The sequence below is a fragment of the Nasonia vitripennis genome, chromosome 1 (genome assembly GCF_009193385.2).
Source record: "Nasonia vitripennis strain AsymCx chromosome 1, Nvit_psr_1.1, whole genome shotgun sequence".
Classification (NCBI taxonomy): domain Eukaryota; kingdom Metazoa; phylum Arthropoda; class Insecta; order Hymenoptera; family Pteromalidae; genus Nasonia; species Nasonia vitripennis.
The window spans coordinates 11,967,805-11,994,905 of NC_045757.1; the positions used below are offsets into that span (position 1 = coordinate 11,967,805).

At 41.4% G+C, this 27,101-nt stretch overlaps 2 protein-coding genes across 3 annotated transcripts in view; one reads left to right on the forward strand and one right to left on the reverse strand.

Moving 5' to 3' along the window:
* Positions 1-3,175, reverse strand: part of LOC100115131 (elongation of very long chain fatty acids protein 7) — a 29,859-nt gene extending 26,684 nt beyond the window's left edge. Inside the window, exon 1 of the mRNA XM_001599892.6 lies at positions 2,743-3,175. The gene's annotated coding sequence lies outside the window, so the exon portion shown is untranslated. The remainder of the gene's footprint in view (positions 1-2,742) is intronic.
* LOC100115103 (elongation of very long chain fatty acids protein AAEL008004) overlaps positions 1-27,101 on the forward strand; it is a 63,459-nt gene that overhangs the window by 24,121 nt on the left and 12,237 nt on the right. Inside the window, exons 1-2 of one of the 2 annotated variants that reach the window (XM_001599864.6) lie at positions 22,244-22,496; positions 22,726-23,036. The gene's annotated coding sequence lies outside the window, so the exon portion shown is untranslated. Of the gene's footprint in view, positions 1-22,243; positions 22,497-22,725; positions 23,037-27,101 lie in introns of those variants that run through there. The other variant, XM_008215971.4, reaches the window with a different exon arrangement.

A 27,101-nucleotide genomic window follows, 5' to 3' on the forward strand; every position in this document is an offset into this window, starting at 1 on the left:
CAGGCACATTTTCCACGATGTCGACGGGTAAAGGGTACTCGCTCGCGCGCGTGCCTTGCGAGTGAAAATGATTCGCGGCTCGTGTTTACCGCGCACTTTTCACGCATCAAAGTGACATAATGCCGTCGCGACTGGATTATGTCACTCGGATCTGGGTCAGATTTACAATAGTTGGACTGGATTAGCCGGGTTTGGTTATTGTTTTGGAAAACTCATCGCGTCGTCTGCGTTTCTGTTTGAATTATACTGAGCTTTTTTGCCATCGAAAATAGCTTTTTACGTGGATTGTAAACCAGTGAAAAGTAAAAGTTGTATAGCATCCGATTTTTGAATAAAGAAACTGGCATATAGCATGGACTACCAGTTCCGCACTAGATTTTGTATCGAGAATTAATTGGCCGGCTCCGCTTCTGACTTTGCACTATAATTTTAAAGTCGACTAACATAGCATTAAACAATTTTTGTTTTTTGATCGAGCGTATAAACGTTGAATAATTTACGCGAATGTTCTCGGTATTTAATCTAAAGTGAAGCCAGGAATTCGTTGTCCCATCTTAGATGACCCTTATGGAACTATTCCCGTTGACTTTAAAGTAAAATATATTTAAAACATAAAACTAAGAATCTCTCGTCAAAAATCCAAAGCACAATCAGTTAATAGATCTATTCACGTACACCACCATTACTCTAAATCGCACATAACAATTAGCAAAAATCCTCTTAGTTAGAAAGTCTTTCAACCCCGGCCGCAAATTCGCCTGACCTTCAAAGTCGGGGGCAGGGTCGGCGGGCCCCCGAAATTGGGAAAGAGCGGCTCGAAATTGAAATAAAAATAATAAAAAGAAAACGGTCCAGTGCGCTGCCGACCTTGTGCCGAATATTAGTACTGGTTTTCGTGTGCTCGCGTACGTCCACGGAGAACGCGTGTGGACTTGCGCAATCCGGGAGTCCGTCGTAGGAATGCCCGAGAACCGAGTCGTGCGGGCATTTTTCACGGTCCGCACCTGTGTCGGGAGACGCGCTGGCTCGATCGGATTACAATTTGAATAAATCTTGCCCAATTATAACCTTGATACGCGCGTGTATCCATCAATACAAACATCCGATAATGCGAACGATTCCTTCCACACACATAGCCGACGCTATACTCTTAGACATTTGTCAATGAGGCAAAATTTTGAAACTGCTTTCGCAACCCTCGCTATTATAGCCGTATATGCTATATCGAAGATGACTATGTCGCGTGGATTGACAAATTTCCATGCAAATCTATCGTTGCTTGAAATTTTCAAAAATTTGCATCATCCGGCGCGCGTTTTCAACATAAATAATGTATCAGTCAAGTGCACTACCCTCGCGCGACACGTGTCGCTCGATCACCAAGCGAGCACGTTTTTACGCTTCCACGTATCAACGAGATACGCGAGGATTTATCAGAAATGGCGCTTTTATCATCAAAAAATTCGACGCGATCCATTTTTACGTGCCCGGCACTACACCGGTGTTCCGGCTCGTTGAGAATGCAAACAATTTTTCGAGTACTCAATTAAGATGTTAAATTGAATTCAATGGAATACGAAATCAATGAATAATCTCACTGACGATTATCATAAGCTTCCAACGCGCTGAAATTTCGCAAAGCTCGCCGCCGTTTTGTGTGCTCCAGCGCGCGCACGTACAGCCTTTAAATCGTTTTAGTTGAGTTGCATATATCAACATTAAATGCCATGTAAACACATTGTGCAACGTTCGCGCGCTTTCGATGCGAGAACGCGCGCGCCTGTGTGTGTGCATAGCTCGAGGAGCTAATTTTTCTCCCTCCCTTCTCCCTCTCGCGTTCGTTTTTTTTTTCGTCAAAATTTCAAAACGCATCTCCGCGACAATCGAGCGGAATGCCAAGTGAAGCCATTACGCGCATCTGGCAGACATAGAAACGAGAAAATTTATACTCGGCCGTAAATTTCGAGCCGGTAGGCTTTTTTTTAATTTTCCACTCCCAGCCGTACAGCGCGCGGGTAGGAATGATTTATTTAACATTTCGTCACACACGCGCCGAGCGGCTGGATTGGATTTACTTGTATATTGTGCGGTGCGCGCGAGTGGGCTTGAATTTAATGGGAATGCAGGTGTAGTTCGGAAAGAGAGCGAGATGCTTGTTAATAAGTAGGCCAATAAAAAGTGAAATTGGTCTCCGCATGATCATAGGCGCGCGCGTGTTCCGTTTATTTTAAATAGGTGCACCGCGGAGAACGTCGTATAGAGTTTTCCGAGTGACCTACAATCCTGCGCTGGTTTTTCGTCGGCGCACCCGATATTACAGGGTATTATCAATATGGAGTCGCTGATTATACCAGGCATCGGGCGCAGCGATGCACTCGAACGTTCGCGGGCAGCTTGCGAAATCGGCTCGCTCGGAAAATATGCGCGGGCTCAGCGAGTAAAACGGCACAGATCCACAAAAAGCACGACACCGAATCCTCCTCGTCAGTTTCGATTGAAAAAAAGAACGTTCTTGCGTGAAAAAAAGGAACCTTGCTCTCTACGCCTAACGACGCTAATCTCCGCGCCGATTTCCGTTGGCCGAACGGAAGTTCGCTTTCTGCGGCGCTCTCTCTCTCTCTCTCTCTCTGTCTCTCTCTCTCTCTCTCGGCGCGCAGACGTACCTATACATGTGCCCGTCGCGAACGCGCTTGAGATATCGTCACTCCAATTTCACCTCACACGCTTGCTCTCTTCTCTTACCTTGCTCGCAGGAAACCGGCCGTACGTGTGTCAGCAGCAGCAGCAGCCTCCTGCTTCAACTCGAGCGAGATATATAATAGTCACCGCAATTTTTCAGCTGCTATGTTACAATTTACAACACTTTTCACTTTTGCGCGTACGCCGGCGTACTAGCGTTGCGATCCTCTCGGGCCTCTCTCACAAGCTTGTCGATTCGGCGCAATTCGAAGGTGAAGGTGGAAGACGAAGAAAAATTCGTGAAAAAAACACTGGTGCGTCGTTGGGAGCACTGAACTGATGCGGTGGTGTTGGTGGTGTCAGGACGGACGATGACAGCGTCCGGCGATTTGATGGGAGTCTGCGAGTAGCTGCTGCATCTACGAGAGGGAGATCGCCGGGACTGTTTTGGACGCGATGCGATGCTGCGCGAATAGTGCGCCGGGCCGCGCGTGAGCTGAGGCTTTAAGCGCCGAGTGACTGGGCCCCCGCTCCCGGGCCCCGCGGGACGGCCGTATAGCCGATCGGGAGAGGAGCTACGGGCTTGCGGGCCGAGAGAAAGAGAGTGGGGAACGCCGGATGCTGACCGCTGGATTCCACTGATACGTTTATGGCTGTACTGGTGCTCTGCATGGCTATGGGATGCTGGACATTTTGGGGATGAATTCATTTGAGGGTGGTTTTTAGTAGTCTATCGAGATAGAGAATATTTTTCGATAAATTAAAAAGATCTCAGTCAAAACGCCCGACCCATTTTCAAAATTTACGATTCAGAGTGAAACAGCAGTTTAAGCTCGCATTATCTTCATGATACCAATAATTCGTCAGTTTCGCCATTTACATACATCACACCTTCTCCTGAACGTGTGTGTGCTGCAACTTATTATTCGGAGATCGAAAGTCAAGGTCGTGGTGCGGCAAAGGTTTGACGATCGAACCGAGAGGTGGTGTGAGCACACGCGCATGCTCCTGATACTTTTTGCTTTTTCCTTAATTCGATGAAGGTTTTTGTCGCTCTGTTGATCAGTTCTGGTGATTGCAGTTTGGCGAAAACAAGATTGGCTCTACGTGAGCTTTGTCGCACAATCAAAAGCCGTAAAAACGTGGCGAACTGATTGTGCTGGGATCGTGAGTTGTGCAATTAGTCCCTCGGAAAAACAGGGCTTAGCTGGATGATGTGTATGAAGAAAAAAGTATTGTATAATGTTGCGGATTGCTGTAGCTACTGCATCACTTTTACTGTTCTGTTGCAAATCGGACGGATAATCGTAGCCTGGTTTCATATTGTTCGTAGTTTATTGCTAATATCTTTAATAAAAACATCTGGTTATTGGTTCCTCTACCATGTATCAAACGCTTTAAATAGTATGTGACTAATAGTTTTCATGTATCTTGTTTGCGCTACTCGTGTTTTCGATGCTCTAATGATTCATTTGTTATAGCATCCTGGTATTGAAAGTCGTTTAAACTTCATGTTTACCATTCGCTCCGTGTTTTTGATCATAGTTTATTGAACAGCTTAATGGAAGAGCACGGAGTTTATTACATTACGTCCATTAATCAAAAAAGTACGTAGTATCGGGTACATAATAAATTTACTGGGTTATAGGAACCTTTTTTCACCGCGTTAACGTCACACTTAAACCTCTAGGAAATAATTTTACGTACGTAGTAAGAGCCACGACGAATCTTTAAAGCTTGGACAATAACTGTCAGAATTGAGAATACAGACTTTATCGACGTAGAATTACGGCAGCACATTTTGTTATTCAATTAAGACTTTGCTTATGCACCGAATTTCATTACGACAATCCTCAATAATCCTACGCTACTTACAGCCACTGAAAATCTCATTTATTATGCAACGAAAGTGTCCCCTGGCGGTTAAGAAGAAATTGTCATCGTCACCTGGACTTCCGCGTAATTAAGTACGCGTTAATGGCAAAATTTTCTGCGCGTAAGCCGCCGCCGTGTAGCTCCGAGTTTCATTCAGATTTCTTCTGCCACTCAGTAGATTAAGGCCGAGTCGAGTCGGACGAGCGCGCAGAATTCTTTGTTTTCAACTCTCGCGCGCCTACATGACGTGCGACTGCGAATTCTCCTAATTGCGAACACGTAGCAATCGTAATTAGTGGACTGTCTGGTCCAAAGGAATTTTTTTTGCATTCAGAACGTTACCTACTTCTGGACACGCTTACGTCAGGAAGGTAATTCTCGGCCCTGTGAATGTATTTCTATTTGTTCTCTCGCAAAATACGCTCTCCGTATTTGGTAGCAATGTTTTTCAAACTCTCCAAGTGTGCGTTATTTATGAGTGAATGTCTGCATCGGTGTTTGTACTAAAATTTAACGAAAAAGTAGTCTCCGTTTCGTCACTGTATGAATTTTGAACATGCCTGAGATATTATTCACTAATTAAAATACAATACGTAGCAAGCTCTATGGCGACGTACGAGTTAATTTTAGCGACTTGCAACATTTTGGCGTACTATTAATAAACAGGGAATCACCACTTGCACAACTGCGACACCTGTCGCCCAAAGCCTCCCAAAAATTCTCTATCGATTTCCTAACAAGATCTGCGACTCGCCCAAACGAGCGATATATTCGGCATGTGGGGAGAGACCTTATTTTTGACCTGATGCAATGTTCAAGGTAAACTGGTGGTTCCCGCGGTCACGATCAGTTCGTGCGCATGGGTACACTCAGACTGTCTAAAGCCGATGAAACGGATAAAAATTAAACTTTTAGTACGGAATTCAAATGATGAGTGTAGTAATCGCGTCGAGTATATTTTATTCGGTGAATGGGCCGTAGCGTCTGTTTGTTGCGCATATGATTCTAGGAGTAGACAGGTCAGTCAACTATACGAGTTTTTGAATGACTGATGCTTTTTATTGTTTTATGGAATTTCAACTTTCTTAATACACGCTTCGTGACTAACTATGAATTTTACTTTAATTCGTCTCTTTAAGTACTCGAGTAAGAAAAATTTACATTTTATTTCCTTATGTATCTCCATAACTAATAAGTGCACACAAAGTTCACTTACAATGTCTCATGCATCAGTTCAGATTAAAATATCTCCTGCCGGCAACATCGGGCTCAGATTGTAAATAAGTTATCGCCGTACCAATAACAAGTCCACGCCAATCAAAAACAACAACCGAAGACTTCAGCTTAATATGCTGAACCTTACAAGCGCAGCAATCGTTTCTCAAGTTCGTCCGTCGAACTTTCGTACTTGAGTTCACAAGGAGGAAGGAACGCGCACTTTTGCCTAAGGCATCATTTCACGCTTCCGTTAAAGTATATAATGTGTTTTTCGGTAGATGCATTGAGTCTACCGTGATGTATAGTCTAATGATCCTTGATATCCTCCCATTCCATATTTCATTTCTCCGCGGCTTCTTCGGTAAGGTCGCGCGGAACAGATCCAGAAGGACGACAGAACAATGACCTACGCAGTGGAATCAAACCGATTCGCGCGGACGGTCAATATCCTCTGCGGATATTTCTCTCTGAAAAAGAAAATAGACGATTGACATTGAGTTTTAATATTCGTTGAAATCTGTGTCAAGTTGGTGATAATGATGAGAGAAGGTGAAGTCACGCTAGCTGGCTTAGATTTTCTGTCTCAGAAATCGTCGTAAAATTGGGCTCATAACGTGAGTTAAGTAGAAGATATCGAGTTACACATCTGTTGATAAGTTTACTTGAAAAACTAGAGATTGGCTTTTCACCTTCAATTAGCCTAAAATAAATTAGAATTTAATTTGTCTAATAAAACTGAAACTTGAACAGCCTTTCGAGATATAATCTTTGAAGACCATCATCTCGTTGCCTCGAAGCGTGTTGAAATTTCGGAATCTAACACAGAGCAGTATTTTAGAACCTTTTTTAAAAACCATTCAAATTTCTTTTAACTTTTTTTACAAACAGAATTATTTATGAGCTATAATAAAAAGTTTCATTTTTATCCAAGACCACTTGCTTACGAATGTAAATCTGCGATCGTCATTAAAAGATGCCGGTTCTCCTGTAGAATAACCAAAAACAAAGGCATTTTTTACTTAACTGTATATTTCCGATATTTGTTTGATCTCTGACGTATGTAATCTTGAAATCTCCGATGACTGCATAGGGGTCAATGTGCAGACAGATTATTCAATTCAAGTTTACGTTTGAATCCGCCATGGTCACGAATCTCATAACGAATAGCCGAAAAAACTTGAACCAGACTTGTCTTACGTCATGGTAACATACTAATGATCGACAATTCTCATCAATAGTGTGCGAGAAAGCCGGGTTCTTCGGGACGCGATGGAATTTTTGTTCGATAGTGATTCAGCTCTTAAAGAACAACTTCAACCATTTACAAACCAAAACGGACAAAAATGATCTGAAGAACAAAATCTCTCCGATCAATCGTAAAAAATCGTTCTAAAAAACCGCCACAGACGAAAAATGCTTCAATTGATCACTTCCATTCCACGGCTAAATGATTTACCAGATCCGTTTAACCACACCTCCCTCCTCCCCTACAGGGTTGACTCGTCTTCGGAGCCAAGGTCAGGAGCATCTGTTCGTTTGTCTGGAAATGTCGAGCACATATTCACAAGAGTCTCGAAGTGAAAGTCCGATCTTTTTCTTCGTGGGGTGTAGTATCGACAAGGCCTCGTTGCTCGCATTGCGACTTAATTATCATGCGTCGGTCGCTGCGCTCATTTTTTCTCAAGTCCGTGTGGACGTTCTTTTTGCTAAAATAGGGAAGGTTATCACGGTTGCGCAAAGGTTCTGGAGAGGTCGAGAATAGGATTATAGCAAGGATTTAGCGGAATCTTGCAAAGATGCATGCGTTCAGGGTCAATCGATAATGGTTGAACCCAGGATCAATTTCGGAGGTTTTGCTGAAGCTAATTTGTAGTGGAATATTGTATTGGAAAATTTAGAAGAGATTTTATCTTTCATCAGATTCATTCAAGTTTTATACATGATTTATAGAATTTCACAAAAGACGAATTCTGCGAGTTTAAATTGATGATCAATTAACATGCGATTTTTTCCTTAGCGTGTACCCAACATCCGATGTAATTCATTATATAAATCTGTCTGTATACGAAACTACGGCTGCTTGGACAATCAAACAAAAATTTATTGTAAGAAAAAAAATTTCATGCAAAAAACTCATCGATTATCAAAGGCGCAACGATCGAAAGTTGTAATCGGTATTTCCTGATATGCCATGACATTTTGGTTTGTCCGGAAGACTTTTTCCTCTCAACACATCGTTAGCCACTCTTTATTACCCTTTTATCATCAGTTTTTCAGATAAAAAAAGGTCGACGCTTACTTGCAATAACAATGCTCATAAGTGACGTTTTTAGCTTGTTTATTATTGCTGACAATTCAAAATCATTTATTTTTTCCAGCCAATCGTAAATTAAAACGGTCGTTAACACTGATGACGAATGTCAACGTATTTATAAGGGGATTTCTCCCGGAATATAAGCACTGCAGTGAAGCTTTTGCGTAGTATGCGGTCAATGTTTTTTGTGAACGAGCTATTTTTTTACAAACTTTTGACGTTTTAAGAGGATGTTCCGCCAGCCGGTTTTTCGGTGCATCATCCTTTTGATTGTATCAAGAATCGTTTCCTCGAAAAATATTTTAATGTCTGGATGATGCTTGGGGGTGTCTGATAACAGGATGAGGAAACTTGTTGTTGCGTTCTTATATTTTTAGAAATTTGTGATATCATGGTTGCTGTCAAGTCAGAAACTTCTCTTTTTTACAAACGAACAAAACTTTTCTTTGTTACACGCGAGTGATTCCTATAAGTTTTGTTATAAAATATTAAAATTTTGAATGCTGTATTGAAAATAAAAGACTGCCAATAAGACATTTAAAATTTAATGATAGTAGACGTCTTAAAACCAGTTTAGCGCTTTTTGTTCCAGCCAGGAAAGCCCGAGCAGATTTTTGTTGATGACCAGTTTGGGATTCCCTCTGAAAAAATTATTCGCCTGGTCCTCGGGAGTTTTACTACGATGGCTATTTTAAAGTGTGATTTAATTTGCTATGTGATTCAAAAGTGTGAGAAGAATGAAATACTTTACCATATACCGCGTATTACTATAGTATGCAAGTTTTTAAGCATCGTATTTGAATTTCTGCTATTTAGTAAAGTTTTACAATTCATTTACTTCTGCTGAGAGCACTAATATTTTCATTACTACTATTCCAATGATCTAATGTGTAATCCGTCAGCACTTGAAATAATTATTTGTCAAAACAAAAATCACGGAAATCGTTCACTAGACAATTGAAATAAGTACGTGCATCGAAGGACCATAAGAGCAAAAAGTGATTATGTTGTGCTAACTCGAGCTTCCTAATGAATTATCGGTTCCACTACATACACTGCAAACATAGCGTCAACTTTTTCGTTGTCTCTTGCGCATTTTTTCCTCAAATTTCCTTGCAAGTGCGCTATCACCATTATTACTTAGCGCGCCACGAAGACGATTGTGCGACAGTCCGAGCCACACGTCTCTTGCGTATACGCGCAGGAGGGACGCAATTGCGTATCGCATTGGGGCCCGAAAATTATGACTTCTGACGCAAGTCGACGATGGAGTCGAAAAGAGCGATGTTCGAGCAAGTTACTTTTGTTCAAGGGTCGTGAAGATTAAAACGACAATCGAAAAGAGATGGTCTGTTTTTTAGCGAAATAAATAAGGAATGATTTCTTGTTTAAAGAACATCCAACGTTGCTAAATAATATTGTCTTCGTGACGATCAATATTAAGATATCATTTGTGATATAAATTTTAATTCTTATAGCTTCGCTGTCTGAGAAAGTCACTATAATAATCGAGATATTATCATTGTCGCAAACAAAAAATCAATAATTATGAACGTGTCTTTTACTAGTAAATTTGTTCAGGTTATATTCACCAATTGTAATTACACTCATTACAGAAAAAATATGCAATGAATCAACATGGAATACTAAGATTATAGTCCTCTATACTAAAACGTTCCATTGGCGATATTCACATTTTTACAAACCTTGAATCGTCTATAAATTTGTATTAATACAAACCGCAGAATGTCTCTTCTGATTCTTCTGTAATCATGTGTTTATATAAAATTTGCAAAATAAAACAATTAAATATGTTATTTGCGTATATTTCCTACTAAATTGCGTTGTATCGATCGAACCATGGGACTCATTGTCGTATATCAACCGAAACTTAATCTTGCATTTTTCAATGGTCATAACAACCTTACAGAGAAGCACTTGTTGCGCACAGTTGACGGTCATTCTTCCGGAATAAAGATGAGATTTTACGTTACGCAGTGCTGAATTTTAATAAATTCGTGGAGAGTGGTTTCTAAAAGTCACTACAACTTTTACATGTTTCAATTTCATTTTTACATCTTGTACTTTTCGTTTGCATATAAAAAACCTGTGACATAACATTCAACTTTGCATAATAAAACAGCAACGACAGTATATGAAAAGGAAAAGTAATGATTTCGCGTTTAGGGTTGATCAGCTTTAAATGTATGTACGCATACAAAGTAATCCGTGACTTCAGAAATCTCGTATTCACGTAATTATAGTGCATATGGCCTCAATGAAACAAGTACAAAATATCATATCCTGCCAAAAATGCTACATCAGCGTTTTTCATTACGAAAGTGTACGAAAGTTTTGATTCAAGAGGAGTGATTTCAAAATAATCTTCTATAGATCTTTTATACTAATGCGTAAATAACTTCCTTGCAAATGTTGACAGACGAGAAAATATTTAGTCAACTGAATTAAAATGTCAGTATGGGTACCCTTTTTAAGGTCAATCATCATAATAGATAACACTGAAATATAAAAGGAGGTTAATATTAAGAGTTTATGCCTACCAAAACAATTTTCTTGATTTTCTATTCACAAGTATGACGCGCGTATCCCAAAATCCTTGATAAACAGCCAAAACATTAAAATGCTTATAGATTATGCTGTCATCAATGAGGATAAAAGCAAAATTTAAATGAGCTAATGGAATTAATATTATTACGTGGACACGTTCCAAGAAAAAGTCCATGATTTTCGTTTCGTTTATCCAATCCTATAAAGTGCTATCACAGTATGAGCTGAATATCTTTGACAAATTTTTGTTTGTATACGTAAATCTTTAATTATTCGCAGACGAAAATAGTTAATCAAAAAGAAGGTAATATCAAAATTCTGAAGTGATCAAATCGATCACAATTTAATCTCACATCAAAATTTAAAGTAAACCTCGCAATATCTGACATCAATACCGATTGAAATTAATCCAAACACTTAATAGCGCGTCTCTACAAAACTTCGCCTCGGCACCCGCACAAAATATATTTCGATGAGGTCAAAGACATTTCGTAAAAAAAACCCCAGCATTAGCGAAATTCAACATGTCGCTGATATATCGACCTACGATATACCGCGTCAAAGCTGCTCGCGCGCGTGTAATCCGCAAATGTTGCACGCGTAATAAACTCGAAAAGAAAAAGTACCGCATGTAACAAAGCCCACATCAAGCATAATCATCAGCATCATCATCTGAAAATGAAGAAGAAGGACAAGCATCCTATAGTCGTCAATGCCAACGCCATAAAGCTGAAATCTATGATTTCCCTCGCGACGCGACCTTGAACGGTCCCGCCCGGCGAAAAGGAATTTTTATTGCTCCCCGAAAAGAGAGAGAGAGAGAAAGAAAGATACAAAAGAATGAAAAAATACGCGTGTGGTGTGCTATTGAAATCGAAATCCGACGCGTCGCGAGCGCGCACGTGAAGGTCCACACGCGACAGCTGCGCGCGCGGGGATCCCAGCGGCAAGGCTGACCAGAGAAAGAGAGACTGGACACAGACCGAAGAAAGGCGCAAACGTGTGTCGTGTGGGTCTGACCCTGACCGAAGCTAAGAGATTTTCGCGGGAATTCCTATGTGAACCATTGACGTTTGCGACGAGGGGTTGGGGAGTAGGGAATGCTCTGAGGTTTGGGGAGTGAATTAATTTAAGGAGTTTTCCAATGTTGAAAATGAAGATGGTTCGTTCATTTTGTATATAGGTGATTTTTTATACAAACCCGATCAATTTTTATAAGATGTTTATTTCAACAAATAATAGTTGTATATTAATAATATATGACCGTAATGGGCATGCAGAGTTTCAGTGGGTCGAAAGTATATTGGGATAGCGAAATGCGCGACAAAGCGCCTGGCGTCTGGCAACCAAAGATGACTTCGTGCAATTTTGTGTTATTCGCCTGATAACATTGTAGTGTGTATCTTGCGTGATTTTTGTTCAGCTTATTACTTCTATCCAAACGCTGAAAACACGAGTTTTAATTGACCAAGCAATCTTGATGAGAATCAATACTATTTAATTATTCATGCGTGTATCAAATTATATACTATCATCAATTACAGACATTGTTTACCTATTTTATCATTTTATAGCGATATAAAACTCACTAAATTTTTAAACAATTTACTCGCAATAGATTTCAACCACTTGTCCTTATCAGATAAACATAAAAATGACTCTTTCCCTTTTGTTGTCCAGCGTGAACGCGCGGCATTTGGCTTCATTCCGTTATGGCGCTCATAACTATCTGCCCTCGTATAGGTATACAAAATAGTATGAATATGCAACAACGTACAACCATACTTCAACAACTTGATTGCCAGTAATTGAACACTCCTTTTATTCGACACACCTCCGTAACTAGCTCAGTTTTCTTGTGTTTTCACGCGTCTTACATAAGTTAACGACCGTTTCTTTTGGAGCTCGTAAATTTTTCGTAGCTCGGAAAAGCGCGCATTGTTTTCCCTATGTTTAATCGTTCTGCATTCGTTGAGATCAGATGAGAAAAAGAGGTGAGATTTCATAATAGTGCAAGATTATAAAATCAGCACTACGAGATGGCTTCAGTTACGTGATTTAATGATCGCAAAAATTCAGAGTGTAAAAATAAATATAGATTTTATTCTCTTTGAATAAAAATGCTTCTAATAAACGAATTTCTTCTTTTTTGCGTGAAGCCGATAACAACGAGTCACGCGACTGGAGGAAAAGCATCCACGAAAATCTCAAAACAAAGTCACAGCTCTCGGTTGTATCCGCATGCGCGTAAGAATTCGCGCGTAGGAATGCCGTTTCGCCACTATATTCGCTCGCCGATTAACAAATCCCCGCGCAAAGTTACGCGCACGTGCGCAACAACTTTGCGAAGAGAAAGACGCGGACGAAGAACTTGTAAAGTGTCGCTGGACTTTTCGATGCTATCTCGACTTTTCTCTCGCGCGCCGCGGACCTTCATATTTTTCCTGGGGCGATGCGGCGCGCGTTTTTTCCTTTATGGCTAATGCATCTCGGCTTTTGCAAGAGTGTGTGGAACGAGTGCGCTTCAAAAATGGAAGGTTCTTTTAGACGACGAAGATGATGATGATAGGCAAGCGAGTTTAAGTTGGCATTTAAAGTTTGCCTTTTATGTGGGATGGGGTTGCATTTGTAATTTTGATTTTACGATTGGGTGTCTTCTCGTCTCTGCACGGGGTACGTGCGGCTCATTTTATAGCGAGATGGCATTAAAAAACACTTAAGCATATGTTATAGGGTAATAAAAACTCGATAGAATCTTTCGAGAATGATAGGTGTTATTGGCACATAGGAGATAACAGCTGTAGACTATACTAAGCATTGTGAGTCAGATCCGAAAATTGTCGATTGTATAGTGGGCTAATAAAGTGCTCAGGTTACACACGAGCCATCTTTTTGTATTCAAAATTTAGTCTAACCTTGAAACGACTGTGCTGCATAACTACGTCTTAAAGCATTTTAGCAATGGTAATGAGTATTCATTATTTAAAAGTGTGACACAATTCACTTGTCAACGAATCAAATACGTTGCGACTTCCTATCACTTATCTATTTATGGTTATTAAAATGATTGCTAGTTTAAAATGCTAATTGTTGTTTGTCTAACTTTATCTTCAGCAAGCTACATCTCTGCTTTAATGCAGTACATACAAAAGTCTATACGTAATTATAGATTATTAATTTTTAACTGATGGATGTATCAAAAATGGTAGAAGTCTGTTGCAGTCGACAAATTTTATTTAAAAGCATATGCATATTTTTCATTGCACATGAGATACACAAAACAGTACCAAATGTCGTAGTACAACTACTATCGTAAAAGATCTCATATACGGTATAGCACAAAGATTTCATCTCTGACGAGACGTGAGGTATTTCGCATCATGCGCCGTTTGATAAAAGCTCTTTGCACTCGGTTCATCAGATCAAGACCGAGCCGTCGGGCATGAAAATGATTAATCGCGGCATTCAAAAGTTGGAGGAAGCTGGCGATATTTTACATTGTGAATCTTGGGATTATGATGAATTTACATACTAATTGTATCAATCAGTAACAGAATTTTGCTTTTTAGTTACGCAGTAGTAGTGTCGATGTATTTTTCAGCGTTGAAATAAATAACTGGACATATATTATACTGTATGAAATGAATATATTTCCTCGTATAACAACAACAAGCTTCCTTTTTCTGCTTATTCTCATTTATATTAAGCTCTACGCAGCTCACATTTCCTCCAAATACCGACGGAAAAAAAAAATCGCGGTGACTTACGTGCCACGCTTTCCAGCGAATGCGGTTGTAAAAACAGTAATTACGAAGGACAATACGCGTCGGAGCACATAATATGCACAATTCCTGCGCTCAACCAGTTCTCATTTTGACAACAACGCGGTCTCTGATCTCATCTTGTATATTTCTTCCTTCTCCAAGTTATTTCCTCCTCTTGATACAAAAGACTTGTTGTTCCGGCAAGGCATATAGATGCGCGCGATGCAAAGTGTATTACACCTGCGTGAGCGCGAGCCAAGATTTTATTGCCTTTTCTTGTCGCGAGTTTTAGCATTCCGTGGCAGTATGAAAGCTCAACTCTGTAGTTGTAATGTCAAAATCGCGCGGCTCCGTTCGACAGACCGGTTTTTTCATCGAGTGCGTGCTATTCCTCAGGTTCATATACCCGAGAGACGTAACATTCTAGAACTTTGTTTTCTTTGCTATTTTCGAGTTGGCCAGCGATTTGGGAGGAGAGATGGAAAAGTATTATACAGCTTAGAGGCGATAGTCATCGTAGAAAGCTGATTGTACAATACGGCATTGATCGATCGGTATTTCATTGAAATCGCACGTAATATTTAAATACTATATCACACGAATTTCGCACAGATTTTTGTTAACAATCATAATGTACATCGTTTTATGATTTCAATTCAAGAGTTTTTACAAATGCAAAGGTGATTATATCAGCCATCTCTTATATTAATTATCTCTCAATTCGCACAAATCTTTACAAAAGCAAAACGTGCCCGCTTCCATTATGCTCAAGCCAAACATAAACTTGTAGCGAGAAAGGCTCATCGAGTGCGTTTTCGCGAGTTGTGAAACCCGCATCGAGCGCAGCATCAAGTCTCTTACTAAACGGCAGGCAAGCAGCCCCGTCTTTCTCTTTCCCTCCTAGCACTTTTCATCGCCTTGTTCGGCCTCCACGAGCGATCATGCGCGGCCACTAGTCGTCGGCAATTTTTTTTCCACGCCGCTAGTTTTTCTTCTCGCGCAGTTTACCCAGTGTACGATCGATGCGTTAATGATGTGATTATTCTCAGTTTTTTGAATTATTGTTTAAAGTTAGAGAATCGTACAAATCGCGCGTAGTTTCTGACGATGGAAAAAAAATCTTACGATACCATGATTATAGCGATCGATAACAATGTGCCCATTGGAAGGTGTGCAGCACGAGCAAAGTACGAGATCGATCGCCGCTAATAATCAGCAAGCTCCGAGCCCCGTTGGCTTTTGCACAAGAGACCGGCTCTAAACACTTGCTGCGTTCCCGAGTGTCGCAAGTGCGCACACAACTTGCTTGACCTGCTGCTTGCGCTCTCTAATATTGCACCGAACTCCGCCGTTCTCAAGACTCTGTTTATGTTTTTTGTTGCTAGATTCGATTATAAATTTATAATTGAGTTAATTAACTTTCCGTACGTTAGTAGTCAAATTTTTCGTTACGAATTAATTACATTATGCTAGCATTTTAAAGACTCCAAAGCTGGGACGCAGAAGTTCAGCGATTGCAGCTAACGTGCAATGGTGACCGGTTTGGGGAACTGGAGAACGGTTTGTTGTGGCCAGTGCGAGCGTTTGACCCGTATTCCTTCCTTCTCTTCTCTATCGCTAGAGAAAAAGAGAGAAGCATGGAGAGCGGGAGAATGAATGCAAGCACAGAAGGAGAGAGTGAATGGGCAGCGGTAGATGTTCCTAATGCTTTCCGTTATAGTATAAGGTATACTCATTTTTAGTTTCGAAATTTTATATTTTCTGTTATTATACGTCTTCATAAATTCATGATTGAAAATTTGGCTGCGATGAATTTTATCATGCTCATATTGGTTCAAGAGCGAAAGAACCCTACAGTGAACCGAATACATTAATTAATGGATAGCGTAACTCTTCTCTGATGCGCCCAAAAGAATTCATCAGCATTTGTCTATCGAATATGTAAATTCCATGTCGGTCCGTCTTGGATTGCTGAAATGTATGTACATAGCTCAAGAAAGGAGCTAACTGAAAATAGTGAAATGTTTTATTTTTCTTTTTCCCAATGACCGTGCCATCATCAGTATTCAATTATATAAATTTTCATCAATCATTAATCAAATGTCACACTCGCTTATATAATTCAGTGCGGTCATCTAAAATAATCGCACGCTGAAATTGCACGATTTTCTTTCACCGAAGATGATCGGTTCATCATCAGTAGTGCGTGTTAAGTAAAAACGAGCTTAGGAAATAGTTCACATCGAAATTTCAACGTGCCCGAAGCACACGATTATTTAACCTAATTAATCGAGCGAGATGTCGATAGGTCAATCATGTGCGTACTCTTTCAGCGCTGCATACGTGGCGTGACGACAATGCGAACTTTGACAGATAAGCGAAGCAAAATAAACCTGATTAGTATATAGTATAAAATGACTTTCAAATCGAAACAGTATATTCGAATGAAAAATCATAAACTACAATCACTCGGTTACACGTGGATGGGATCCATGTGCTGTAAGCCTACACACCTACCAAAACGTATCGAAACGTTTGTAAACAAACGATTTGCCGACTCGTCGTTCGCCGCTATTTTGACCGGCCGGTAGTGAATAAGCGCAGTATATAGCCGCCTACTGCGCGGCAATTTGCAAACTCAAATTCTCACGCGCTTGCCTTGCGGCTCTTATCGTCGGTGCACCGACCGTGCATTTGCGTCAAAGGTAAAGGGAAAAACGTCAGCGCGAGCCGAAGAGGAATTTTCCGCGTGCGACGTGCTTCTGGGCTACCGCAGATCTTTCGCGAAAATTTTCAGAATACCTTCGAATCGAATTTTTCGTGGGCAACTTTCAACTTTTCGAATAGCGTAGAATATTTAAAAGAGGTCTAGGAATAAATATTTTTGTTTACGAATCGATTTGGAAAACAGACTGATCCACGAATGATATACAGCCTACCGTGTCGTTGAGAATAAATACAGTGTTTTATAGGACAGGGCGATAAACAAAATCGCCAGGCTCTAATCTCACGCAATCTGACAGTGACGGTGTATTGCTCAAGTCACCCGACGATTGAATTCCTTTTGAGCGGCTCGATTATTTATTATCTCTTTTTCCTTCGGCGAAACATCAATGTTGAGGTGCGCAGTAAAATATACGATTTTGGAAGCGACTAGACCCTCTTTTTTACTGCCATAAATTCCGAGGTAATCACGTGACCAGAGGCTTCTTCTCCTGTATAGTAGTTTTACGCGCTAATTTATCGCGATTGCCTTTTTAATTTACACGCGTGTGTACACGGCATAATAGATTTTCTTTGTGAACGTTCGAGACGCTGATTTTTTATTTTTCATAGTTTGCCATAATTCCAAATTTACGATCTGTGTTGTCCCATCATCGTGCAAAGACTTGTAAACTTCATTAGCACGAATAATTCGATTACATTGTTAATACCGGAGGAGCTAGCTCCATTGAAAAGTTTCTAGATATTTACCATATAAACACGTGTGTTAGTCAAAGAACGAGAGCGCGCTTAACCTTGACACGCTGCAGTTGTAACACAAGTTGTAAGATAGTTTTCTCGATGATATCAGTCTTCATTGACTACGATGAAAATGGTTATCCTATATGATAATGTTATTCTCATAATGTTCGTAAAACATCTTCATGCTAATCTTGAATCTCCAAAGCCCCACCCTCAGGAAAAAAGCGCACATTCAAAACATCGTTCTTGTTAGCTCACGTAAACAAACTCATTAAAATTTCAATGCTAAAATCTTGGAAAGTAAGTCGTCGTCTCGGAGAGTGCGAGATTTACGTAACCAGGCAGGTTTCATTCAGCAGCCGACGAAATTGCCGGGGCAGCTGTCTGGTGAAAAGTGGATCAGCGCGTGGCGCAGGACACGACGACGATTGTCTCTCGCTTGCGTGATCTCGTACTCACAGGATGAAGGTCCTTCAAGGTCGCGTAGCGAATTCTACATCGAGGTCAAGATCGCGCTGCGGACGAGATGCTACTTGGCGGGATGATCATTTCTTCTGTTCTCAGAAAATTAATCTAGTTGTTAGGATTCTGTGCGAGTACGGCGTAAGTTGCATTCATAATACCGCGTCGTGTGACTTCAATGTTTTATGTTTCATCCTTTATTCTTACTAGAATTCGAAACCTTTGTCTCGCGTATTTTTCTCTCTCATTTGTTTCATTAAAGGATGTGCACGTTACTCATCGTCATGGAATTAGATCCACCCAATATTTTCTCTCGTATTCTAAAAAGTTTTTACCATAGCATTAATACGGAATGATGTTTATTGTATGATACGCCAAACATTCGCAAGAATTTCATTGGCGCATTTTTCTTCTATTAAAAGAAATTGACTGCCCATGCATCTTTTTCGTCTCGAATCTCCATCCAAGATGTCTCAAATCGTCCAGATATTTCGCCGATCTATAAATATGACTACCAGACGGCGAGCCTCTCGGCGATTTCGTCGAACCCGTCGATTGCGAAAACACCGCAGCGCGAAAGGAGTGGACCGGATCATCGTCGTAAGCGGCCTCGGACTGCATCAGCGATTCCACAAGACGCATGCATCGGACCAACGATGGCAGGTCCCTAAGAAGTTTTCACGTTTAAGCACGATGGCGCCAGCTGTCGGAGTCCTCGCGATTTCTCTCCGACTGACTTTAATGCCGACAGCGCAGAGCGTCGATCTCGCGGTATATTTCATATGAGTGCAAGTATCTTGGTATCGATTTAATTCAGTTCCAGCATCTTTGTCATCGTTGTTTAATGAAGAAAGATATAACGATAATGTGATCGTAAGGGGTACGTGCGAAGTTCACGTTGTTTGCGCGATTTCGATCTTTTTGATAAAGTTTGTGACTTATTTTGCGTGACTTTTACTTGCATTTTAAACACGGCAGAAATCGCTCAGCTCTGCCATTGTACCAGCTGAAACGCAAAGGCCAAAGAATCGAACGAAGAAAGAGAGAACGACGCAGGAAAGGATCCGCAAAAAGGCAAAGAAAGTAACATCATGGCCTAAGAAAGAAAAATGGTGTCGCGCGCGCACGTTTCCTTCGACCCTGATCTAGTTTCGATGACGACTCGTCCCGCGGGAGAAAGTACGTTGTATAGCACCGCGGATCCGGCCGATCGAAGATATTAACCTTCCAGAAAGACTTTTCGGCGCTGGAATATTTCGATGCGTGAAAGGAACCGTTCCCCCTCTCTCTCTCTCTCTCTCTCTCTCTCTCTCTCTCTCTCTCTCTCTCTCTCTGCATCCTCTCTGGCGCGATCTCGCATACGCTTTCCAAAAGTCTCCATAATATATCCCCTGTACACTTTGGATAGGCTGAGCTCCTTCCGCGTGAAACGTCATTTAAAGTGAGTGAACGCCAAAAAGAGATCTGCGACCTGCCTATACCGATCCACACCGCTCTCGCTCCACAGCTGGAGTACAGATGTTGGCCGTCGAAGCGGCTCCTTTAAATCCCCACGACTGGCCTTCGCGGCAGAGAAAGAGACTCCCTGGTGGGGAGTAGTGTACCGGCAGAGTACTAGACGGTATACCAACTAGCTAATAGAGAAAGAGACGTGTCCGTAATGAACAGGGGAGCGGAATAACGCACTCAAACGCGAGAAGTGCTGCCGCGCACGTAGGGAAAACGAGACACACGTTTTGAGAGAGAGAGAGAGAGAGAGAGAGAGAGAGAGAGAGAGAGAGAGAGAGAGAGAGAGAGAGGTGATGCTCTTACTGTACATGCGACGTGCGAGCCGACGAATTAATAGGCAGCTCGTACAGCTGTTTTAGTGGAGCTTGGATGAATCCTAAGTGTTGGCGATTTCGTTGATTGGAAGTGCAATCACGGAGGATACGTTTGATGATTCGTCGTTAATTAGTCGTCGGTTTGGTCGTTGTTGAGATTGATTCGTGAAAATTTCGATACTGTCATGAGTATTCTTTAGATTTTCATGGATATGTGTACTACGGGAAACTCAAAACATCTTATATCACTTCGCGATGCACTAATGTAGTCGAAAACAGTTAGTATTTGAGACGCGTTAATTACCAAGAAGTCGGAGCTGCAGAAAAAAATCGCGCGAGATTGTTATTTGCTTTTAGAGGCTTGCATATTTTCACTTTTTTAACTGAAAGTAATGCAATGCAGATGTTCTGATTATCGGGAAAAGACGTCAGAAGCGCTGGCGAATAAAGCTTTTTGTCACTGGCAACATCGTCAACCGTTGAAAAATGATCGACTAGGAATTTTTAGGTATTCATAAGTAACACAAATATATTCAAGCTTCGACACTCTGCTTGGAAAATATATTTTTACTCGCTGTTGTTTTCATAAAGTTTGCAAACCACAAACAGCACACATTATATGTAAATTCAGAGCTGCGGTTGACAAGTCCAAAAATAACAATCGTGCTCCTATTTTTTTAAATGTCTGCTTCTTTGCTTGCATAATAATTTTTAATAGAAATATAAAATTATTTGAACCATCCTCTACCTTCTTACGTACACAGTGGCAAATTATCCATCTTGGCGAAGCTCTTCGATGAAATGGAAAGCTAGCGGTATCAAAGACGCACGATCCGGAAGAGGCGAAAAACGCAACGCCGCGGCTGACTACAGAGTGAAGGCGATATTATCCGGTGTATCTTCCGCAGTTAAATGAATATCTAACTCCGGCGACAATCGCATCTTTGCGAGATACCAAATTCGAGTAGTAACAATTTTCATGGTTATATGAGACCTTTAAAAACACGCGAAGAATGCAGTCGGCTGATTACTTCTGATGTAAACGTTCATTTTCGAAAGCACCATTCGTAATCCTGTTTTAAGTAACAGTCTATTTTCAGATAATTAAGTTTAGTAAATCGAATGGTAAAACTAATAAAAATTTTGATTTATGTACGAGATTCAGCGGTTGAAAGGAAGTTTTGTAATAGAAGGAAATGAGCTTGGATGCAGATTTCTGAAAAAGTGATAACTGTATATGAAGTACCGTTGAGTTTCGATCGAGACCCTAAATCGAGTGCCACCGTTTGAAAGCTGGTATTATAGATTATCCTTCTAACGCACATTTTTTTATCTATGTTAATTTTTATATGTAAATGAGTAAATTTTCGAATAGCTTTGTAAGTAGACGCGTGTTTGAGTAGTATTTTGATATAATAGTAAAAAAACAGTTACTAAGCTAGCGTATAAAACGCCTATTGGTGGTATCAATTTTGTATATAATTTGGAATGGTTAGTTTTTAATAAATTAATTAAATAGTAGCATTTGTTTATATGCCATGGAGTGCTTCAATTGGAATGTTTTCTTTCTACAATCATAAATTCGAAAGCAGATATAATAGCGAATATGTTAAGTTTCAATGCTGAAACGATAAGGAGGAGAAACCATAATGTTTAATTTACGAAAAATAATGCGTTTTTCGAGGCAATGTACGCAAAGGATAAAACTACATCTCCGCCATGCAGATTATGTATAGCTCTAATTACGAACAACCTTTCCATACTGCTTACGTACAGCATATAATAACTTGTAGTTACTAAGTATGTCATAGATCGATCGTTAGTAGACTAAGAAGCTGTTTTAAGGCGTTAAAATTAATTTAAAAAGAGGAAAAAGTGCAACAAGAAGCCCAATAACGTCATTTTATCATCGTGACCGTATAATTTCCATTTTTCGCAATCGAATTCACTTGGCTTTCTGTCTATCGAACCTCTCGAGTGCATCTCCAGTGCTTGTCCATCGAGAATAAACAACAAATTCCCCACCACCCTTTGATCCCCTTAAATCTGGAGGCGATAGAGCCGGGCCCCACTTCTTGCTCAGTCGTCGCGCATCGCGTAGAGGGGCAAAGGAGCGCAGCGGTGCGCAAAGTCCGTCAAGAGCGCCGGGGCCCCAGTTATCGAGGAAACGCCGCCGACAGACGAGCGCGCGGCCAACCGGCCGACAACCTTTTCTCTCTTTCTCTTCCTAGTGTGCACACGGTGGATAGTATACGGAGACTGCGACCGGCGCGTGCTTTTCATTCAGTTCGCTATCCCGTCGACGATAATTTCGCTGCTGTAGATCAGGTAAATATTGCGAGACTGTCTCCAAACGCAGCTCACACGCTTAAATATTATAAACAATTACAATTTCTACCGCGAAATAGGCTTTCCTCTCGTACGTGTAACCGTAAGCTCGTCGTTCAGGTGAAAAACTACCAGGAGCGATTTCCTCAACGGCACATTTAACCACTAGCTTGGAGCATAAGCATCGGCTGCGCGCCTGACTAACTCGGCCCTTTTCTACTTGTTGCAGCGCTCTCGGCGTCTGGTTAGCGCTTCCTGTTCGCTTAGTCAGCGGCTGCGTCCCGGAAGGATCGGCGCGAGCTGATCTGAAACGGAGCCCACAACGTAAACCTTAACCGAGGGGTGGAGGAGGCGGTGGTGGAGGTTGGAAGATATTTTGTCCGAGTATACGCTTAACAGTCGAGTAGCTTTCGTGTTAGATGCACAACGTAAACCAGTGAGAAAGACATCCAGAGTGAGAGGAGCGGTTTATCGAGATTTGTTTTGTGCGCGCGAATCTTTTTGGAGTTATCCGCTCTTCGTGACTTTAGGTTATTGAAGGTGAGTTGTTAATTTTTATTTTTAGAAAAGGGGATCAAATTTCGCGGTCAATGTCAATTTCGGCGTGACAATCGTTGCGAACGTGGTTTTTTCGTTCTTAATAAAAGAAAATCATAATAATGTTATCGTTCAATGATATTTCTGTAAAGAAATAAATTGACGAATGCAGAACGACCGCGAAAGTTGATCTCCTGCTCAGTGTACTTATGTCAAAAATTGATGTTTCTTCACTATCGTGTATTTATCGATCGATCTCACGACTCGAGCTCCCCACGTTCGATCGCTCGACTGCCCGAGAAAGGAATAAAAAAAAGTCGCGCCGCGAGTGTACGTATAGCTTCTAAAAGTTGGCGTTCGCGGCCTGTCGCTGAAAAATGAAAGTACAATCTCACAATCGGCGCGGCTCGGAAAGGGCCGGCGAAAGTAGCCGCTACACACACTTACAGGTACGCGCGTCCGATGTTGCGGTTATGAAAAATGTCGAGCGGACACGTGTTGTGTGTGTGCATACGCGGCTTAGCCCTTTTTAGTAGGTTTAGTAGTATATTACGTTAGTGCATATTACACGAATGTTGCGTCGCGCGATTTAAATCACCCGCGACTGTCACTGCGAATAGAAGTGACTAAATTAATTCGTATGCAACGACGATACGTTGAATCTATAATCGACGTTATCATGGATTTATTTTTTCATGGCAAAACAACACGGCTCGCACATTTTCTCAGCGAGTCGAGGCAGACAAAGGATTTTTAAAATTTCGTTTACATAATATCAAAGTTTGCTCGCCGACACGAGCTCTACACCTGATATGCTGTCACAGATCTACGGAATACCTCAAAGAATGTACAAGTTCATCGGCACGCAGATCGTCGGCCTCTTTCCCGACTTCTATCGATAATAAAAAGTACAAGCCGTTCGAATCGTCAACTTTTTTTCCCGAATCAGAAAATTACTCGCCGAAAAGAAACGCGGCTGATAGGCCGAGCCTACGATTTCATCGTGTTTTCTCCTTCACTTCTTCATTATATGCTCGCGGCTTTTATGTATTACCCGAGCGCGATGCAGTCGTCGTCCTCGTCGGCTCTTGTCTCTCGGAACTGGCGGCGGCGCACGAATTATATTATCGCACCGCGTTTCCGCGTGCGCGACTATACACACGTGAGTACGTACATGGCTCCATTCGGATACTCTCGTAACTCGCGTGCGCCGAGGAAATTACCAGACGTGACTTTCTTTGCTTAGTGTGTAATAAGGACGTATTCTAGATAGCTATCTCCGTTGCTTCCGAAGAATACGTATAACTGTTTGTTGTTCTTCGAGCTGACCACTATATGGTGTGTATAAAGTTTTTACCATGATACTCGAGCCTGGAGTGCGGTCAGTTGAAATTGCGCGCGGGATTCGGCGAAATTCGAACGCGCGGAGATTCGAAAGGGGAATGGTCGCCAATGCTCGTCGGTGCGTAACGAAAGTCCTGTCTCGGTTATTTAGAATTCGCCGGAGCTTTTCGGAGCAAAGTTTGGTATCTTTCTTCAAATATTTTCGTCTAGCCAAGGGGAAGGCCTTGAGTGCTGTAATTAAATTCTGAGGACATAGGATCTAAGCAGGAATTTTTCCTCAAATCTGTTTACCGGTCAATCGGGTTAGCGTCAAAACATGATTCAGTCACCGCATGATTATCCTCAAAAAAATTTAATAGCAATTTAACCTTTCTAAACTCAACGTCGGGAGTTAACGCGCGAATACAATAGGAATCAGAGATATGCATTCGACGTTCGCGAAAAGCCTCCTGTCATAATGAGTTATTACACGCGGAATTCAATTTTTCCGCTTAGACCAGTCAAACTTTCCCCCTATACAGTATACGAGTCTTAATGCAGTCTCGCGGTTTTGGGTGGAATTGTGTGCGGATACTTGCTGGCTAGGAAGCGCGGTTTAGGAGCATTTTTTATTGGCTTATCTACAAAGTTTTAATAGGAATGCATTATAGTTTAAGCAGAAAGGTGCATTAATTTCCGCCGAGTCTGTTTATCGATGCGTTCTTGAATTCGAAATCGAGGAAAAGTTCACGACTCTGCTAAATAAGTACATACGCGCGAGAGCCGCCTTATTCATTGTCATCCACGTCGATATGATTTTCGCGATTCATATTCGATGTCAAATTTACATAAAAAACGGGAGAACATACAGCAGCCTTGTTCTAAACAATCGTCACCCCTCATCTGCTTAACGTTATCCACCGCGACATACAGCGATTAAAGCACCTACTCATGATACGGCTATCCAAGACAGGAGAAAGACACGTGCCCGGAGGGTCTTGCGCGGAGACGAACCATTGCAGTGAATAACGGTACGTGCTCAATCTGATCCGAAGAACGTGCGAATTTCGCCACTCAGACCACAGTGATAAAGATTTCTCTGATTTTTGCATATCATATACGCGAATGCTTGTACAGCCACATGAGACGCGTTCTTTTTCGAGATAACAATTTTGGCGCCTACTTTTTAAACGAAACGAGAGAATAAATCAGGAGGATGAGGAAAAGGATCCAGACGGGGAACTTGCTGAACAGCGTTCAAAAAAAAAAAGTGAAAATTAGGGTCGCGGCTGAATTGGACGATGAGATCCGCGGAAGTGAAATTCGGGGATCAGAGATACAGATGGATATTACATGTGTGGGTCGTTATTATGGTAATTTTTTTCCTCGCGGATTGTTATTTCCTCTTGGTGAGCGATTCCTTCGCATTTTTAATGAGGTGAACCGTAAAACGGCTATTTACAATAATTTATATTTAACATCAGAGGGAATATTTATGTATGCAGGTCAGATATAAGTATTATATGCGATATTGTCTGTACTCTGTGAAGATGAGTCGTGTTCGCACGTTTCGACAAAAAACAAACGGGCTCAGTAGAGTAGGATAAAAATGTCACCGAGTAATTATACTCGTTAGCACAGGCAAATTTTATTTCACAATTTTCATCCAGACGTGCGAGGATACGTAGTATTTATCGATTCAATCGACACTCGCGACAATTCCAAGCATCATATAGATAGACAACTAACTGAAAAACATATCCGAGCGTTCGGAAAGCTCAGCCACACCGAAACAGCCAAGCAACTCTCTCACTCTCACGCATGAATGTTAGCAAACAAGCCCGCATTCGCTCGCATTGCGGCAAGAGTGTATGTGCAAGTGTGTGTCCGGCGCCTCGTTTCGCAATGTCTCGGCCACTGCAGCCTCTCGCTTCTCGCAAGAGTATACAAACCTGCTGCAGCAGTGGACCGCACCTGTGCTGCTGCTGACCATATACACGCGCGCACTTTCGATTCCGCCGTGCGAGCGCGCGCGCGCGCGCGCGAGAGAGAGAGAGAGAGAGGGAGAGAGCGAGAGAGAGCATTTCGGTGCATAGGTTGCAGAATCAGGGCCTCTCACTCGTCGTGTCTAGGTGCTGCCGTCGACTTATTAGAAACTGTTTCGTAAATAGAAATGAAGGATTCGGTGGGACATTTTTTTTTATGTGGAGGTTATTGGGACAGCGTCTGCGTGTGACACTGGGTGTTGAACTTTTGGGTATACTTATGTATTTTCTAGAAATAAGTAAGGCAATGTCATCGTCGATGTCCGTGTGTATTGAAAAGTGAAAACGCAGCCGAGGAGATGATGAATAATTTTTTCAGGATCGACCGAATAATCGATCGCTGACCTACATTATTTAACCGGCAGTAGATTTCGATTATGCTGATTCATATTCATGGTTCCGCCGGCAACACACACACACACGTGTGTATACTCTTACTTCGCAAACAGGATTTCTGTGCTTTATAAACCAGTTTATCTGCTTACGGGATCAAAATATAATCAACGATGAAAACGCATTAGTGGTTCGAGAATTCGCGAGCGCGCGATGATTTTAGAAAGTGTTTTAAATATCACAGCATCTCGCGCGCATTCAAATTAATTTCAGTTTAAAAAAATGTTATTCTAATCGATCACAGATATAGCATCGTCATGCTGCTGCGGATAAAAAACAATCGTACGTATCGGCATATTCCGCTATC